This window comes from Schistocerca piceifrons, chromosome 8 (genome assembly GCF_021461385.2).
Source record: "Schistocerca piceifrons isolate TAMUIC-IGC-003096 chromosome 8, iqSchPice1.1, whole genome shotgun sequence".
NCBI classification, from domain to species: domain Eukaryota; kingdom Metazoa; phylum Arthropoda; class Insecta; order Orthoptera; family Acrididae; genus Schistocerca; species Schistocerca piceifrons.
This window is the reverse complement of record NC_060145.1, coordinates 142,098,648-142,116,492: the sequence shown is the minus strand read 5'-3', so window position 1 is coordinate 142,116,492 and position 17,845 is coordinate 142,098,648. Positions and strand designations below refer to the sequence as shown.

The 17,845-nt window shown below is 49.9% G+C and overlaps 19 non-coding genes across 19 annotated transcripts; 7 read left to right on the top strand and 12 right to left on the bottom strand.

Annotated features, from left to right (window-relative positions):
- Positions 1-9,355: 9,355 nt before the first annotated feature.
- Trnar-acg lies at positions 9,356-9,428 on the top strand. Its single transcript has one exon. It is a non-coding gene; the product is annotated as a tRNA-Arg (tRNA).
- Positions 9,429-10,010: 582 nt separating this feature from the next.
- Trnad-guc lies at positions 10,011-10,082 on the bottom strand. Its single transcript has one exon. It is a non-coding gene; the product is annotated as a tRNA-Asp (tRNA).
- A 111-nt stretch (positions 10,083-10,193) lies between these two features.
- On the bottom strand, positions 10,194-10,285 carry Trnai-uau. The gene is given in 2 exon segments: positions 10,194-10,229; positions 10,248-10,285. It is a non-coding gene; the product is annotated as a tRNA-Ile (tRNA).
- A 441-nt stretch (positions 10,286-10,726) lies between these two features.
- On the top strand, positions 10,727-10,799 carry Trnar-acg. The gene has a single exon. It is a non-coding gene; the product is annotated as a tRNA-Arg (tRNA).
- A 582-nt stretch (positions 10,800-11,381) lies between these two features.
- Trnad-guc lies at positions 11,382-11,453 on the bottom strand. Its single transcript has one exon. It is a non-coding gene; the product is annotated as a tRNA-Asp (tRNA).
- Positions 11,454-11,564: 111 nt separating this feature from the next.
- Trnai-uau lies at positions 11,565-11,656 on the bottom strand. Its single transcript is given in 2 exon segments — positions 11,565-11,600; positions 11,619-11,656. It is a non-coding gene; the product is annotated as a tRNA-Ile (tRNA).
- Positions 11,657-12,097: 441 nt separating this feature from the next.
- Positions 12,098-12,170, top strand: Trnar-acg. The gene has a single exon. It is a non-coding gene; the product is annotated as a tRNA-Arg (tRNA).
- Positions 12,171-12,752: 582 nt separating this feature from the next.
- Trnad-guc lies at positions 12,753-12,824 on the bottom strand. Its single transcript has one exon. It is a non-coding gene; the product is annotated as a tRNA-Asp (tRNA).
- Positions 12,825-12,935: 111 nt separating this feature from the next.
- On the bottom strand, positions 12,936-13,027 carry Trnai-uau. The gene is given in 2 exon segments: positions 12,936-12,971; positions 12,990-13,027. It is a non-coding gene; the product is annotated as a tRNA-Ile (tRNA).
- A 441-nt stretch (positions 13,028-13,468) lies between these two features.
- Trnar-acg lies at positions 13,469-13,541 on the top strand. The gene has a single exon. It is a non-coding gene; the product is annotated as a tRNA-Arg (tRNA).
- Positions 13,542-14,123: 582 nt separating this feature from the next.
- On the bottom strand, positions 14,124-14,195 carry Trnad-guc. The gene has a single exon. It is a non-coding gene; the product is annotated as a tRNA-Asp (tRNA).
- A 111-nt stretch (positions 14,196-14,306) lies between these two features.
- Positions 14,307-14,398, bottom strand: Trnai-uau. Its single transcript is given in 2 exon segments — positions 14,307-14,342; positions 14,361-14,398. It is a non-coding gene; the product is annotated as a tRNA-Ile (tRNA).
- Positions 14,399-14,839: 441 nt separating this feature from the next.
- Trnar-acg lies at positions 14,840-14,912 on the top strand. The gene has a single exon. It is a non-coding gene; the product is annotated as a tRNA-Arg (tRNA).
- Positions 14,913-15,494: 582 nt separating this feature from the next.
- Trnad-guc lies at positions 15,495-15,566 on the bottom strand. Its single transcript has one exon. It is a non-coding gene; the product is annotated as a tRNA-Asp (tRNA).
- A 111-nt stretch (positions 15,567-15,677) lies between these two features.
- On the bottom strand, positions 15,678-15,769 carry Trnai-uau. The gene is given in 2 exon segments: positions 15,678-15,713; positions 15,732-15,769. It is a non-coding gene; the product is annotated as a tRNA-Ile (tRNA).
- A 441-nt stretch (positions 15,770-16,210) lies between these two features.
- On the top strand, positions 16,211-16,283 carry Trnar-acg. The gene has a single exon. It is a non-coding gene; the product is annotated as a tRNA-Arg (tRNA).
- Positions 16,284-16,865: 582 nt separating this feature from the next.
- On the bottom strand, positions 16,866-16,937 carry Trnad-guc. Its single transcript has one exon. It is a non-coding gene; the product is annotated as a tRNA-Asp (tRNA).
- Positions 16,938-17,048: 111 nt separating this feature from the next.
- Positions 17,049-17,140, bottom strand: Trnai-uau. Its single transcript is given in 2 exon segments — positions 17,049-17,084; positions 17,103-17,140. It is a non-coding gene; the product is annotated as a tRNA-Ile (tRNA).
- A 441-nt stretch (positions 17,141-17,581) lies between these two features.
- On the top strand, positions 17,582-17,654 carry Trnar-acg. Its single transcript has one exon. It is a non-coding gene; the product is annotated as a tRNA-Arg (tRNA).
- Positions 17,655-17,845: the final 191 nt, after the last annotated feature.

Genomic DNA, 17,845 nt, shown 5'->3' with positions numbered 1-17,845 from the left:
CATTTGTCAACGGACCTTTACCCGTTCGAATCCCCTTCCTATGGCGATAGGATCTTAACGCTGAACTAGCACATTTCCCATTCTGATAATACAGCTTCACTAAAAGCGCCTTTTCAGGTAACGTCAACATGCTGCGACTACTGGCGCATCTGATTCTCTCTCTCATTACAGCTCCTTTTATACACGATTGTCACGCGCAGTCACTGACGTTTTGCTGTCCAGCGCAATCTGTCGGACATTTTGTGAACTTTGTTTTTTTTTTTTGTTCTAATAAAACCCCTTGTCATTCCAAGCATATGTGTCAATTTGTACCTCTCTATCTACATTATTCCGCGGTTTCAAATTTATTCTGACTTTTTGATCACCCGGTATCATGTTATTCGCGAACAGAAAAGGGGACACAGAAAGATATTGACAGAACTGAACACTGCAGATGGTCGACTCTTAAACCAACAGCGCGACATACGAGACGAGCCTTATAAACATTTCACAGCACTGTTAACGGAAAACCCAGTGGATATAGCGGCGCAGCAAGCCCTTACGGCACGCTGTTTTGCGACATTGAGCACGGAAGCGGCGGACGGCATCGCTGCTATTATGACTGAAGATCAAGTAGCAGACGCCATTCGAGGGAGCCCAATGAATAAATCGCCTGGCCCCGATGGATTACCGGCTGAGTTTTATCAAACCTTTCGTCACCATTTAGTTTCAAAGATGGCCTTGGTCTGTAATGACATCCTCAATGCTGGGAATGATATCTTAAGAGAATACTGTGAAGGCATGGTGGTATTGGTACCCAAAACCCCAGGGGGCAAGGCAGTCGACAATCTTCGGCCGATTACATTACTTAACACTGATTATAAGATTTTCGCGCGTGTCATGATGCAGCGATTCTGTGCGGTAATCAGTACTGTCACGGGGGCCTACCAAACGAGCGTTGGGAAGACTATAAACGTACAGGAGGCGTTAAGCGAATATAGATGTATCATAGCTACAGCCGCCGCTTGCGACATTCGATGCGCTTTAGTCTCGCTAGATTTTGAGAAAGCATTCGATAAAGTCAATCACTCATATCTTCTGCGCACGATGGCAGCAATGAATTTTCCGCGGTAAGTTATTGACACTGTTACACTCCTGCTGAGCAACGTTACATCCAAGATCTCTCTCAACGCACAACTAAGTAAACCAATTAACATCACTAGTTCGGTACGACAAGGTTGCCCCATGTCAATGGCTTTCTTTGCCGTTGCTCTTGAACGCTTGCTGTTCTCCCTGACGCAAGATCTTCCGGGATTACGCATACATGACCAGAAGAACGTATGCCAGGCATTTGCGGATGACGTTAGTTTCGTGGTGACGAAAGCTGAAGACTTAGAACGCGCGTTTCAGCTGATAACCACTTATAAAGCCGCATCAGGAGCGAAAGCAAGCTGGCCGGAGTGGCCGTGCGGTTCTAGGCGCTACATTCTGGATCCGAGCGACCGCTACGGTCGCAGGTTCGAATCCTGCCTCGGGCATCGATGTGTGTGATGGCCTTAGGTTAGTTAGGTTTAATTAGTTCTAAGTTCTAGGCGACTGATGACCTCAGAAGTTAAGTCGCATAGTGCTCAGAGCCATTTGAACCATTTGAGAGAAAGTAAACTGTAAAAAAACTGGTATTATGGAACTTCGTAGGGGACTAGAACTTGGCAATAGCCGATCACTAAAATGATTGACAACATTTAAATGTCTCGGCATTGAATACACGAGCAACGTCCGCTGCACGGCTGCTCTTAACTATAGAAAATTATTAGTACAAATTCGAGCCGGCATACGACAACATCATTTGCGAAAGCTCAACGCCATACAAAGAGTGCTTTTAGTCAATAAATCGTTTCCAAAGTGAATTATGTCGCGCAAATTCTACCTATACCAAAGGTCATAGCACAACGCATGCTTGCAGCGCTCGGACACTTTGTCAGTATGGGACACATTTTCAAAGTCCCATCTGAAACCTAGACGCCACCCTTGGGAAAGGGCGGCCTAAATCTGACTGACGTTTACCACAAAGCAAAACCATCATATATCAGCAACATGTATAAACAATGGCAACGATCACCAAATACCTTAACGGCCCACCTTCTCAATGAAATTGCACCGGCTAGCATTAACCTTCCTGTAAACGTAAGTCACATCCCGACCGCACTTTGCCACTTTAGAAACTTTTTCCTAGAATACAGTTATATTCAAAGCAACATACCTAAGAATGATCGCTACAGGGTCAAAGCTCTTTACAGCTGCCTGACGGACAGTAAACCGCGAAACAGAATAGAAGTATCAAGACTGCAACTGGGCGAAGATCTGGGAAAACATTCATGACGCACACTTACCACCACAGGTGAGGTCTACATGGTACATGGCGGTCAATAGGATCATACCGACAAATTCAAAGCTACACATGATTCACTTGGCACACTCTCCGAATTGCATTCACTTTACTTTACTACATACCATCGATCAGCGCTTTCTATGCGACAATGTGAAGGACATCTGGATTCTCTTTACACGGAAGCTTGCAAGTATGCTGCGTACTGCACCTAGCATGATTACTCCCGATACCGTTCCATACCCCAACATAAATCGACAAGCACTCAGTTGGCTCAAGGTCAGACGGTGTCCTATATATTATCGGCGCCAGTAAAAATAAAGAAGACTATTGGCTATACTTCATAAATCAACGCCAGAAACTTCAACAAATAGACAAATATAGAGAAAAGTATGCTTCCTTTTTACTCCGAACGTTAACGTAGCGAGATATTGTATTTATTCACTTACTATTTCTTTAGGAAGAAGTTCATTTGCAACGAAGACAGGTCTATGTTATGTTTGATTTTCCCATGTAAGAGGAATAAACGATTTGTTCATTCTCGCTGCAGAAGGACCCAGCATCCACAAATTGATTAAAACACTTTCAGTCTTCCCTGAAAAGTGATGTGCTTCTCCCCTTACCGCAGAAGATATCATTTGCTTAATTTCCACAAAATATATAGTGGCTTCCCAGAATAACCAAAAGGTTAGTGAAGAGACTCCATCTGTTACACGACTAAATTTTAATTTCCACAGAGAATTTTTAAACGCGAAGAAGCCGAGCCGATGAAGGTAATTTAGGCGAGCGCGAGGACGGGCCAGAAGGGGTGGATGGAAAAGGAAAAAAGAAAAAGTGGAAGCGTGCTGGGCCCATAACCCAGAGGTCCGTGGATCGAAACCACGCTCTGCTAAAATTATTCTTTTTCTTGGGTGCTTCGAGCTCGATCATTAACCCTGGGGTGCGCTGATTCAGCGTAGACAGCAACCCTGTGAGTTGTGAAACGACGACGTCGTGTGCAGAATACGAGAAACACTTCCTAAGACGCAGAATTTCTTACGATTTTTTAGCAATTACATTCCTTGATCACAACGGTAATGCTTTCTCGGGGCACACGTGCAACTTTCGCGATATTAAAATCGCATCTCCCCGGCGGGGAATCGAACCCCGGTCTCCCACGTGACAGGTGGGGATACTAACCACTATACTACCTTTTTTTTTTATTATTTTAAGAACTAATTATTTCACGCCGGCATTCTCTGGAGACTGCCAAAAACAGCATTTTCTGGTCCCTGCTTTATTAGCACCATTCGCACTTTTCTTTTGCGAGGGCGTTTCTTAAATACCGCACCCATTCATAATTTTTTTTTTATCCTTGACCGCTTTTTTCGATAGGGCCACGGTGGGAGGTGCTGTTACAAAATTCATTTGCCTCCTGTGAGGATCGAACTGACGACCTCTGGTTTACTAGACCAGCGCTGTGCCATTTTTTTTATTTTTATTTATTTATTTATTTTTTTTTTTGCCGTAGTGCTCTTACTGTTTAATCTGAAGGGCCGGTCGTTGACGTTGAATGGTACCAGTGAGGAGTCAGGAGGTTTTATCCGACACCTTGCTTGTCAAAAATAATGGCGTCCATGTTTCCAAAATTTTCTTTGACTGCGGTGAACCGTTTCATTTGCCATTGTGCTGTTCGCATGTAAGTTTCAAAACTTACGAGATCGTCGTCACCGTTGTGGCAAATAACATATGTCACATAGTGTCCCAGTAGCTACATCACAGTGTTGTTCTTGGTCGCAGGATAATATGTGGTGTCTGGCCAGAGGAGGAAATCGGTGGAGTGACTGGCTGCATTGCTGCGAGTTAAGAGACCCAAACGTTGTTGCACCCACTTCCAGTTAAGTAAATGGCCAGCGCATGTAAATCTGTGGCGTAAGGTGTCGACCAGGCCACAACGCGCACATCGATCACAGTCGTGTAAGCCTATGCGGTGCAACAGTTCATTGGTGGGGATAACACTATTAACAACCTGATACCACGTGGATGCCACAACGGAAGTATGGATGGATAAACTGATGTTGTGCCAGACTATATTCCATTGGACACTTGGGTGTTTGAGTTCCATGGGGTGGTGTATCGTGTTTCGATGCCATCTGTCGAGCAGAACCTTTGTCGATAAATCCGTCCTGTGAACTACGGTGCCTCCGATGTAACTTACTTCGAGATAATAGTACCGGACATGTTTGAGTTTAAAATTGATTTGTCCTACAGCAGTGGGTGGACGGAGGTCGATAGGACGTAAAATTTGGAAGAGCCAATGAGTTACACTGAGCGGTTCCTTCCTCAACAACGTGGTAATGCGTTTGATGTACAAGGCCGTACACTTTCTGTCGATGTCTGGTAAATTGAGTCCTCCAGCCTTCCTCGGCAAGTTCAATGTGGTATATTTCGGTTTAAAAATGTGCCCTTTCCAGAGAAAATAGTTGGAGATTTTCATAAGTCGCTTCGCCTGTAACCTTGGAATCGGAAAGAGTTGGGCCATGTAGTAGGCTTTACTGAAAATGTAAGTGTCGAGGAGACGAATACGTTGAAGCAGGTTGATAGACCGCCAGTTGTTTTCGCGAATAGCGCCATGCATGGTATCGGCGATCCGCCGCCAATTTTTGGCACACATTTTCAGTGGGCATCGATCGACAATCATACCTAAGGTTTTGTGGTTTTCCGCAGTTTGTGTCCACGGGACAGTTACGTTCTCCAGTCCACGGATGTTGACGAATCTGCATTTATCGGTGTTAATTTGTGCTCCAGAGGCACGGCAGTAGTCATCAATTGCGGATTTAAGGATGTGTATATCTTCTTCGGCCCGTATTAAAACCCCGACATCATCGGTGTAAGCGCGAACCACAAAATAAGTATCGGCCGTGGTCAGGCCGGTCAGTTTATTGTCGATGGAGCGTAGTAATGGTTCGAGCGCCAGCACGAACAAGAGCATGGAGAGGGGGCTCCCCTGCGGCACCCCTCTTTGAATCTCGATAGGCTGCGTGTGCTGTCCATTGACGATAACCTTCGTTGTGATACCAGTTATCAAGTGTCGTATGAAGGCAATAACGCTGGCATTTAGTCCACAATGCTGCAGGAACCGTATGAGATAATCATGACTCACACGATCGAACGCTTTACAAAAGTCGAATAAGAGTGCACAGTTCACGTTGGTCACCGATGCTATTGAAATTATGTCTCTATATTCCGAGATGGGTGTCATAATAGACCGACCAGGGAAACAGGATTGATGATTTTGGACCACCTTTTTCACCACCTCCGTTAGTCTGCTATTTAGTGCTCTGGCAAAAGTTTTATAATCGAAATTCAGTAAAGTTATCGGACGATAATGATCAAGATTTTTCCGGTGTTGACGTTTGCGAACCAAGGCAATTCTGCCTTCCTTGAGGCCTGCCGGCAAGTGAGTCCCGCTCATCACCTCGTTGAGGACTGTTGTAAAGGCTTGTCCAATGAGAGGCCAGAAGCGCACATAGAATTCTTTCGGCAGCCCATCAGGGCCGGGGGATTTGTGTGACGGGGAACCAGTGATCAGGTCCAGGAAGTCATCCGCATCAAAATCTTGCAATATCGCGCAGTTATCGGCGTGCGTGACTTCTGAAGGTGGAGTACAGAAGGGCTCAGTGTCAGCATTCCCACGGGTAGCACATTGCGAGTACAGTTGAGTAAAATATTCGTGAACGGCGCGAAGGATATCCCTCTGATGAGTGAGGAGGACCCCATAATCGGTCTCAAGTTCCTCAATAAACTTTCTCTGGCGGTTCGCACGGTGCTTTATAAGGTGGTACAGGGACGTGACTTCGTCTTCTTAGAGCGATTTGGTTTTAGCTTTGGTCCGCAGCCCCGCCAGTTGTGTACGCTTGATGGCTAGTAGTTTGGCTTTGATTTTCTCGATCCCTTCCAAGTTCGTATTCGTTACGGTTGCTTGTGTATACAACTCCCGCAATACCGTCTGGTAAAAATCGATGGTCCGTTTGGTATCCTGGGCTCGTTGCCAGCCATAATTTTTCAGAGTTTGTCTCATCCTCCGTTTGACTACCTCATTCCACCAGGCGATATTGGTAGCGTACTTACAACGGCGCTTGAGACAGTCCGTCCACGTCGCATGAATAACATCTTGTATGTAATTATCCGTCAGGAGAGAACCATTGAAGCTCCATTGATTCCGGAATCGGTGAGTCCGTTGTCTGTCTAAACTGATCGTTACGGAAAGGGCACAATGGTCTGAAAAGCTAGCTGGAATGACATCCGTGTCGAGAACACGATGGCAGATATTCGCCGTGACGTACATCCGATCAAGGCGGCTGCATGCCGTCGAAGCAAAGTACGTAAATTTAACCTTAGTGGGGTTCCTTAGTTCCCATGCATCCTGCATTCGCAGATGACGTACCAGATCATGCAGTTCCCGACAGTAATTGAAGTTCGGAGACTGATCTTTTCGATTGAGGACACAATTGAAGTCGCCACTAAGTATTAATTGTGATGGGTTCCGTCGCAACAAATAGATGATGTCTTCTTTGAAAAATTTGGCTCTGTCGGATTTGTGAGTTGAACCAGGCGGAGCGTAGATGTTCACTATGGTGACGTCAAAAATCCGACAAGCAATACCTCTACCACACTCGAGTATTTCAATACTTCGAACAGGGATGCCCTCGTGTAATAAAATGGCTGTGCCTGTGCTCGTGTCTTTCGTTACATTAGCTATCGTATGAAAACCAGGGACGGTGAGACTTAATATAGACACTTCCTGTAGGAGCACAACATCGGCTTCAGAGTCGTAGATAAACTGTCGCAACAACGCTGTTTTCAGAGCTGACGTGATCTTGTTAATATTAAGAGACAGAAATTTATATGCCTGGGTCGTGCCCATCGGAGGAGGAAGAAAGCTGCATTGCATTAACGGCCCAGTCCATCGCGAAGTTACATTGCCAGGTTCGCGTCCAGATTCCTCGGCTCCTTTATTCGGAGTCTTCCTTCGGGCTGCGGAGACATTTGGTTTGGGTTTAGTTTTCCGTCGTCCACCAGCCGGGAGTTCCATGGCAGAAGGTGGGGTGGGCGGATCATGACTGAAATCGGTAGTCGGAGTGCCGGCTTCCTCCATTGTAGCTTACTCGTGCGAAATCACGGCGGCGGAAGGCAAGGTGTGTGTGTTTGTACCTACACGGTCTGTTGGTAAATAGTCTTCCGGCTTCTCAGGGTGGTTGTGTTCATTGAGGGGCAGGTTGGTGTTTACAACGGTCTCCAGACCAACTTCCTCGTCGTGTGGCTGTAGAGCCGACATCGGACGGTCGTCCTCTTGTTGTGCATCCAAGTCGAGTTGTGGCGGGCCGGCCGGCGGCGTCACAACAGTCAGCTGTAAACACTGCTTGGCACTGTTGTTGACCGACGCCGCCGTGGAAGCAGCGGCGTCGGAGCCCTCATCTATGTTGTCTACGGCAAGGGTTTCCTGCGAGGGAGGGATCTCGTCCGTGACAGAGTTCTGGTCGTTGGCCGACAACTCTTCATCAGTTCCACTATCATCACAGGTACGGCGTCGTTTGTTACCGACCGATAACGTTGTGCTGACAGCAAGTGGAAGCTTCTCGCTCTTTTGCGCTAAAGGCGGGAGGGACTTGCTGCTAAGATCGGGTTCAACGGCCTCTGACGTACTGGGTTGCAAAGTTGTCTCCCCCAAATTCTGACGTTGGGTCATAATATCAGCTAGTGAAAACCTATGGCGTTTTTGGAAGGTGTTTTTAAGCATGAAAACACGCCGAGGACAATCACTGCGTAAATGTCCGCTCTCGTTACAAATATAACAAGTTTCTACTTACCCACTATAAACGACATGTGCTTTATAGCCACAGACCACGATATTCGAGGGAATATTAACTTTCATGCTCATATCAACAGAACGAACCCCACTGTAGCATTGCAATTTGTGTTTCCATTCTGATTTGCCGCATATCACCGTACTTAGCAAGAACATCCTTCAACAGGTAATTTTCAACTTCTGGTGGCAAATTGAATACCAGAACCTGTTTATATTCTACATCGGCATTGGTGAATATCACGGTACTCACCGACTGGTCTCGATGATGGAATTCCGCCTTTCCTCCAGTTTTCTGCAAGATTTTTTCCAGTTGAAACGCAGTGAGAAACTTGACAAAGAAACAGTAATCCGCCATATCATAGTGCACTGTGTGAACCTGGTCTGAAGCGATCAAAATTTTATCCACAATTCACTCATGAATTTCCAGGGACTTTGGTTGCACACGACACGATGCCTTGTCAAACTCAAAACATAATGTATTCTGACGGGGAACCGATTTAGCCATAACTGTAACGATAAACGACGGAACCGCTAGTAAGAGAAACAAGACGACGAGGAAAGACAAAAACTCGAAGTAACACGAGAAAACGCACAATCACAGCCACAAGAAGCGACGTAAAACGGCTTGCGGCGCTACGACGGCACGGAAGCTGAGGCACGTCCTATCGCTGTCGCGTCTGAAGCGGAACTGTCACTGGGGCTACAGCAGGGTGCTTTCAGTTAGCGGTATTCGCTTTGCTGCCAACCTGTTGTGGCTACAGACCCATCATACGACCGTCACCTGCGGCCATACTGCGACTTTAGCACCTGTCTACGGATGCTTCATACGATTCTTGTTTCATATGCTACACTTACAAGCATATCAGCCGCTTGTCATCACCGAAAAATTGCAGAAAACGCGCGCCTTGCCGTCTGCTACCTGTCCAACGGCGAGGGCAGATGTGTGGCAAGCTCTAAGCTATGCAGGCGCACCATGGCCGAGCAGCTAGAGGAGAGATGCCTTCCTTGGCAGCTCCCTGCAGAGTGCGGAAGACCGGAGTGGCCGCGCCGCCGTTGTCAGTGGACGACACGCAGTTGGCGAGCCACCGAGAACACGTTGCTCCGCGATGTCTACCCGCCTCTTACTACGAAACGCGAACAGTGGCCCTGTGGCGCAACGGATAACGCGTCTGACTACGGATCAGAAGATTCCAGGTTCGAATCCTGGCAGGGTCGGCATTTTGTTAGTTGCGGGCGCGTAGCTAGGCAGTGCATTCGAATGTTTCCGCCTGCGTGCAGTGCAATGTCAATCCTGAGCATCTCGCAGCTGCATCTCGAGACGATGGTGGTAAATATCGCTTCGTGCAAGCGTCAGCGTAGCGTCAGTCGAGCAAAGTCGAGACAAGTCAAGCTGAGAGATGTCACACAGTTAATTAATCGGTACGCGACGCAGACAACGCATTTCCAAGTGTCCCATGTCACGCACCGAAGAGGGAGGACGCCTGCACGCAGCAGAGTGGCGCAGTGGAAGCGTGCTGGGCCCATAACCCAGAGGTCCGTGGATCGAAACCACGCTCTGCTAAAATTATTCTTTTTCTTGGGTGCTTCGAGCTCGTTCACTAAGCCTCGGGTGCGATGATTCAGCGTCAACAGCAAACCCTGTAAGTTCTGAAACGACGACGACGTGGTGTGAAGAATACGAGAAACACTTCCTAAGACGCAGACTTTCTTACGATTCTGCAGCAACTACATTTCTCGATCACAACGTTAATGTCCTTTCGGGCCACACGTGCAACTTTTGCGATATAAAAATCGCACCTCCCCGGCGGGGAATCGAACCCCGTTCTCCCGCGTGACAGGCGGGGATACTAACCACTATACTACCGAGGAATGCGCAATACTTACCTACACTGCACGCTCACTTATGATTCTCAAGTAGGTGATACATCTCAAATCTAGCGTCCCGATGCTTTTAGAGTCAGCTGCTACGAAATAAAAGCATGCCCCAGGTGAGGCTCGAACTCACAACCCCGGCATTGCTCACGGCTACTGCCTTATAAGTACCGTGCGCTAACCAATTGCGCCACTGGGGCTACAGCAGGGTGCTTTCAGTTAGCGGTATTCGCTTTGCTGCCAACCTGTTGTGGCTACAGACCCATCATACGACCGTCACCTGCGGCCATACTGCGACTTTAGCACCTGTCTACGGATGCTTCATACGATTCTTGTTTCATATGCTACACTTACAAGCATATCAGCCGCTTGTCATCACCGAAAAATTGCAGAAAACGCGCGCCTTGCCGTCTGCTACCTGTCCAACGGCGAGGGCAGATGTGTGGCAAGCTCTAAGCTATGCAGGCGCACCATGGCCGAGCAGCTAGAGGAGAGATGCCTTCCTTGGCAGCTCCCTGCAGAGTGCGGAAGACCGGAGTGGCCGCGCCGCCGTTGTCAGTGGACGACACGCAGTTGGCGAGCCACCGAGAACACGTTGCTCCGCGATGTGTACCCGCCTCTTACTACGAACCGCGAACAGTGGCCCTGTGGCGCAACGGATAACGCGTCTGACTACGGATCAGAAGATTCCAGGTTCGAATCCTGGCAGGGTCGGCATTTTGTTAGTTGCGGGCGCGTAGCTAGGCAGTGCATTCGAATGTTTCCGCCTGCGTGCAGTGCAATGTCAATCCTGAGCATCTCGCAGCTGCATCTCGAGACGATCGTGGTAAATATCGCTTCGTGCAAGCGTCAGCGTAGCGTCAGTCGAGCAAAGTCGAGACAAGTCAAGCTGAGAGATGTCACACAGTTAATTAATCGGTACGCGACGCAGACAACGCATTTCCAAGTGTCCCATGTCACGCACCGAAGAGGGAGGACGCCTGCACGCAGCAGAGTGGCGCAGTGGAAGCGTGCTGGGCCCATAACCCAGAGGTCCGTGGATCGAAACCACGCTCTGCTAAAATTATTCTTTTTCTTGGGTGCTTCGAGCTCGTTCACTAAGCCTCGGGTGCGATGATTCAGCGTCAACAGCAAACCCTGTAAGTTCTGAAACGACGACGACGTGGTGTGAAGAATACGAGAAACACTTCCTAAGACGCAGACTTTCTTACGATTCTGCAGCAACTACATTTCTCGATCACAACGTTAATGTCCTTTCGGGCCACACGTGCAACTTTTGCGATATAAAAATCGCACGTCCCCGGCGGGGAATCGAACCCCGTTCTCCCGCGTGACAGGCGGGGATACTAACCACTATACTACCGAGGAATGCGCAATACTTACCTACAATGCACGCTCACTTATGATTCTCAAGTAGGTGATACATCTCAAATCTAGCGTCCCGATGCTTTTAGAGTCAGCTGCTACGAAATAAAAGCATGCCCCAGGTGAGGCTCGAACTCACAACCCCGGCATTGCTCACGGCTACTGCCTTATAAGTACCGTGCGCTAACCAATTGCGCCACTGGGGCTACAGCAGGGTGCTTTCAGTTAGCGGTATTCGCTTTGCTGCCAACCTGTTGTGGCTACAGACCCATCATACGACCGTCACCTGCGGCCATACTGCGACTTTAGCACCTGTCTACGGATGCTTCATACGATTCTTGTTTCATATGCTACACTTACAAGCATATCAGCTGCTTGTCATCACCGAAAAATTGCAGAAAACGCGCGCCTTGCCGTCTGCTACCTGTCCAACGGCGAGGGCAGATGTGTGGCAAGCTCTAAGCTATGCAGGCGCACCATGGCCGAGCAGCTAGAGGAGAGATGCCTTCCTTGGCAGCTCCCTGCAGAGTGCGGAAGACCGGAGTGGCCGCGCCGCCGTTGTCAGTGGACGACACGCAGTTGGCGAGCCACCGAGAACACGTTGCTCCGCGATGTGTACCCGCCTCTTACTACGAACCGCGAACAGTGGCCCTGTGGCGCAACGGATAACGCGTCTGACTACGGATCAGAAGATTCCAGGTTCGAATCCTGGCAGGGTCGGCATTTTGTTAGTTGCGGGCGCGTAGCTAGGCAGTGCATTCGAATGTTTCCGCCTGCGTGCAGTGCAATGTCAATCCTGAGCATCTCGCAGCTGCATCTCGAGACGATCGTGGTAAATATCGCTTCGTGCAAGCGTCAGCGTAGCGTCAGTCGAGCAAAGTCGAGACAAGTCAAGCTGAGAGATGTCACACAGTTAATTAATCGGTACGCGACGCAGACAACGCATTTCCAAGTGTCCCATGTCACGCACCGAAGAGGGAGGACGCCTGCACGCAGCAGAGTGGCGCAGTGGAAGCGTGCTGGGCCCATAACCCAGAGGTCCGTGGATCGAAACCACGCTCTGCTAAAATTATTCTTTTTCTTGGGTGCTTCGAGCTCGTTCACTAAGCCTCGGGTGCGATGATTCAGCGTCAACAGCAAACCCTGTAAGTTCTGAAACGACGACGACGTGGTGTGAAGAATACGAGAAACACTTCCTAAGACGCAGACTTTCTTACGATTCTGCAGCAACTACATTTCTCGATCACAACGTTAATGTCCTTTCGGGCCACACGTGCAACTTTTGCGATATAAAAATCGCAACTCCCCGGCGGGGAATCGAACCCCGTTCTCCCGCGTGACAGGCGGGGATACTAACCACTATACTACCGAGGAATGCGCAATACTTACCTACACTGCACGCTCACTTATGATTCTCAAGTAGGTGATACATCTCAAATCTAGCGTCCCGATGCTTTTAGAGTCAGCTGCTACGAAATAAAAGCATGCCCCAGGTGAGGCTCGAACTCACAACCCCGGCATTGCTCACGGCTACTGCCTTATAAGTACCGTGCGCTAACCAATTGCGCCACTGGGGCTACAGCAGGGTGCTTTCAGTTAGCGGTATTCGCTTTGCTGCCAACCTGTTGTGGCTACAGACCCATCATACGACCGTCACCTGCGGCCATACTGCGACTTTAGCACCTGTCTACGGATGCTTCATACGATTCTTGTTTCATATGCTACACTTACAAGCATATCAGCCGCTTGTCATCACCGAAAAATTGCAGAAAACGCGCGCCTTGCCGTCTGCTACCTGTCCAACGGCGAGGGCAGATGTGTGGCAAGCTCTAAGCTATGCAGGCGCACCATGGCCGAGCAGCTAGAGGAGAGATGCCTTCCTTGGCAGCTCCCTGCAGAGTGCGGAAGACCGGAGTGGCCGCGCCGCCGTTGTCAGTGGACGACACGCAGTTGGCGAGCCACCGAGAACACGTTGCTCCGCGATGTGTACCCGCCTCTTACTACGAACCGCGAACAGTGGCCCTGTGGCGCAACGGATAACGCGTCTGACTACGGATCAGAAGATTCCAGGTTCGAATACTGGCAGGGTCGGCATTTTGTTAGTTGCGGGCGCGTAGCTAGGCAGTGCATTCGAATGTTTCCGCCTGCGTGCAGTGCAATGTCAATCCTGAGCATCTCGCAGCTGCATCTCGAGACGATCGTGGTAAATATCGCTTCGTGCAAGCGTCAGCGTAGCGTCAGTCGAGCAAAGTCGAGACAAGTCAAGCTGAGAGATGTCACACAGTTAATTAATCGGTACGCGACGCAGACAACGCATTTCCAAGTGTCCCATGTCACGCACCGAAGAGGGAGGACGCCTGCACGCAGCAGAGTGGCGCAGTGGAAGCGTGCTGGGCCCATAACCCAGAGGTCCGTGGATCGAAACCACGCTCTGCTAAAATTATTCTTTTTCTTGGGTGCTTCGAGCTCGTTCACTAAGCCTCGGGTGCGATGATTCAGCGTCAACAGCAAACCCTGTAAGTTCTGAAACGACGACGACGTGGTGTGAAGAATACGAGAAACACTTCCTAAGACGCAGACTTTCTTACGATTCTGCAGCAACTACATTTCTCGATCACAACGTTAATGTCCTTTCGGGCCACACGTGCAACTTTTGCGATATAAAAATCGCACCTCCCCGGCGGGGAATCGAACCCCGTTCTCCCGCGTGACAGGCGGGGATACTAACCACTATACTACCGAGGAATGCGCAATACTTACCTACAATGCACGCTCACTTATGATTCTCAAGTAGGTGATACATCTCAAATCTAGCGTCCCGATGCTTTTAGAGTCAGCTGCTACGAAATAAAAGCATGCCCCAGGTGAGGCTCGAACTCACAACCCCGGCATTGCTCACGGCTACTGCCTTATAAGTACCGTGCGCTAACCAATTGCGCCACTGGGGCTACAGCAGGGTGCTTTCAGTTAGCGGTATTCGCTTTGCTGCCAACCTGTTGTGGCTACAGACCCATCATACGACCGTCACCTGCGGCCATACTGCGACTTTAGCACCTGTCTACGGATGCTTCATACGATTCTTGTTTCATATGCTACACTTACAAGCATATCAGCCGCTTGTCATCACCGAAAAATTGCAGAAAACGCGCGCCTTGCCGTCTGCTACCTGTCCAACGGCGAGGGCAGATGTGTGGCAAGCTCTAAGCTATGCAGGCGCACCATGGCCGAGCAGCTAGAGGAGAGATGCCTTCCTTGGCAGCTCCCTGCAGAGTGCGGAAGACCGGAGTGGCCGCGCCGCCGTTGTCAGTGGACGACACGCAGTTGGCGAGCCACCGAGAACACGTTGCTCCGCGATGTGTACCCGCCTCTTACTACGAAACGCGAACAGTGGCCCTGTGGCGCAACGGATAACGCGTCTGACTACGGATCAGAAGATTCCAGGTTCGAATCCTGGCAGGGTCGGCATTTTGTTAGTTGCGGGCGCGTAGCTAGGCAGTGCATTCGAATGTTTCCGCCTGCGTGCAGTGCAATGTCAATCCTGAGCATCTCGCAGCTGCATCTCGAGACGATCGTGGTAAATATCGCTTCGTGCAAGCGTCAGCGTAGCGTCAGTCGAGCAAAGTCGAGACAAGTCAAGCTGAGAGATGTCACACAGTTAATTAATCGGTACGCGACGCAGACAACGCATTTCCAAGTGTCCCATGTCACGCACCGAAGAGGGAGGACGCCTGCACGCAGCAGAGTGGCGCAGTGGAAGCGTGCTGGGCCCATAACCCAGAGGTCCGTGGATCGAAACCACGCTCTGCTAAAATTATTCTTTTTCTTGGGTGCTTCGAGCTCGTTCACTAAGCCTCGGGTGCGATGATTCAGCGTCAACAGCAAACCCTGTAAGTTCTGAAACGACGACGACGTGGTGTGAAGAATACGAGAAACACTTCCTAAGACGCAGACTTTCTTACGATTCTGCAGCAACTACATTTCTCGATCACAACGTTAATGTCCTTTCGGGCCACACGTGCAACTTTTGCGATATAAAAATCGCACCTCCCCGGCGGGGAATCGAACCCCGTTCTCCCGCGTGACAGGCGGGGATACTAACCACTATACTACCGAGGAATGCGCAATACTTACCTACAATGCACGCTCACTTATGATTCTCAAGTAGGTGATACATCTCAAATCTAGCGTCCCGATGCTTTTAGAGTCAGCTGCTACGAAATAAAAGCATGCCCCAGGTGAGGCTCGAACTCACAACCCCGGCATTGCTCACGGCTACTGCCTTATAAGTACCGTGCGCTAACCAATTGCGCCACTGGGGCTACAGCAGGGTGCTTTCAGTTAGCGGTATTCGCTTTGCTGCCAACCTGTTGTGGCTACAGACCCATCATACGACCGTCACCTGCGGCCATACTGCGACTTTAGCACCTGTCTACGGATGCTTCATACGATTCTTGTTTCATATGCTACACTTACAAGCATATCAGCCGCTTGTCATCACCGAAAAATTGCAGAAAACGCGCGCCTTGCCGTCTGCTACCTGTCCAACGGCGAGGGCAGATGTGTGGCAAGCTCTAAGCTATGCAGGCGCACCATGGCCGAGCAGCTAGAGGAGAGATGCCTTCCTTGGCAGCTCCCTGCAGAGTGCGGAAGACCGGAGTGGCCGCGCCGCCGTTGTCAGTGGACGACACGCAGTTGGCGAGCCACCGAGAACACGTTGCTCCGCGATGTGTACCCGCCTCTTACTACGAACCGCGAACAGTGGCCCTGTGGCGCAACGGATAACGCGTCTGACTACGGATCAGAAGATTCCAGGTTCGAATACTGGCAGGGTCGGCATTTTGTTAGTTGCGGGCGCGTAGCTAGGCAGTGCATTCGAATGTTTCCGCCTGCGTGCAGTGCAATGTCAATCCTGAGCATCTCGCAGCTGCATCTCGAGACGATCGTGGTAAATATCGCTTCGTGCAAGCGTCAGCGTAGCGTCAGTCGAGCAAAGTCGAGACAAGTCAAGCTGAGAGATGTCACACAGTTAATTAATCGGTACGCGACGCAGACAACGCATTTCCAAGTGTCCCATGTCACGCACCGAAGAGGGAGGACGCCTGCACGCAGCAGAGTGGCGCAGTGGAAGCGTGCTGGGCCCATAACCCAGAGGTCCGTGGATCGAAACCACGCTCTGCTAAAATTATTCTTTTTCTTGGGTGCTTCGAGCTCGTTCACTAAGCCTCGGGTGCGATGATTCAGCGTCAACAGCAAACCCTGTAAGTTCTGAAACGACGACGACGTGGTGTGAAGAATACGAGAAACACTTCCTAAGACGCAGACTTTCTTACGATTCTGCAGCAACTACATTTCTCGATCACAACGTTAATGTCCTTTCGGGCCACACGTGCAACTTTTGCGATATAAAAATCGCACCTCCCCGGCGGGGAATCGAACCCCGTTCTCCCGCGTGACAGGCGGGGATACTAACCACTATACTACCGAGGAATGCGCAATACTTACCTACAATGCACGCTCACTTATGATTCTCAAGTAGGTGATACATCTCAAATCTAGCGTCCCGATGCTTTTAGAGTCAGCTGCTACGAAATAAAAGCATGCCCCAGGTGAGGCTCGAACTCACAACCCCGGCATTGCTCACGGCTACTGCCTTATAAGTACCGTGCGCTAACCAATTGCGCCACTGGGGCTACAGCAGGGTGCTTTCAGTTAGCGGTATTCGCTTTGCTGCCAACCTGTTGTGGCTACAGACCCATCATACGACCGTCACCTGCGGCCATACTGCGACTTTAGCACCTGTCTACGGATGCTTCATACGATTCTTGTTTCATATGCTACACTTACAAGCATATCAGCCGCTTGTCATCACCGAAAAATTGCAGAAAACGCGCGCCTTGCCGTCTGCTACCTGTCCAACGGCGAGGGCAGATGTGTGGCAAGCTCTAAGCTATGCAGGCGCACCATGGCCGAGCAGCTAGAGGAGAGATGCCTTCCTTGGCAGCTCCCTGCAGAGTGCGGAAGACCGGAGTGGCCGCGCCGCCGTTGTCAGTGGACGACACGCAGTTGGCGAGCCACCGAGAACACGTTGCTCCGCGATGTGTACCCGCCTCTTACTACGAAACGCGAACAGTGGCCCTGTGGCGCAACGGATAACGCGTCTGACTACGGATCAGAAGATTCCAGGTTCGAATCCTGGCAGGGTCGGCATTTTGTTAGTTGCGGGCGCGTAGCTAGGCAGTGCATTCGAATGTTTCCGCCTGCGTGCAGTGCAATGTCAATCCTGAGCATCTCGCAGCTGCATCTCGAGACGATCGTGGTAAATATCGCTTCGTGCAAGCGTCAGCGTAGCGTCAGTCGAGCAAAGTCGAGACAAGTCAAGCTGAGAGATGTCACAC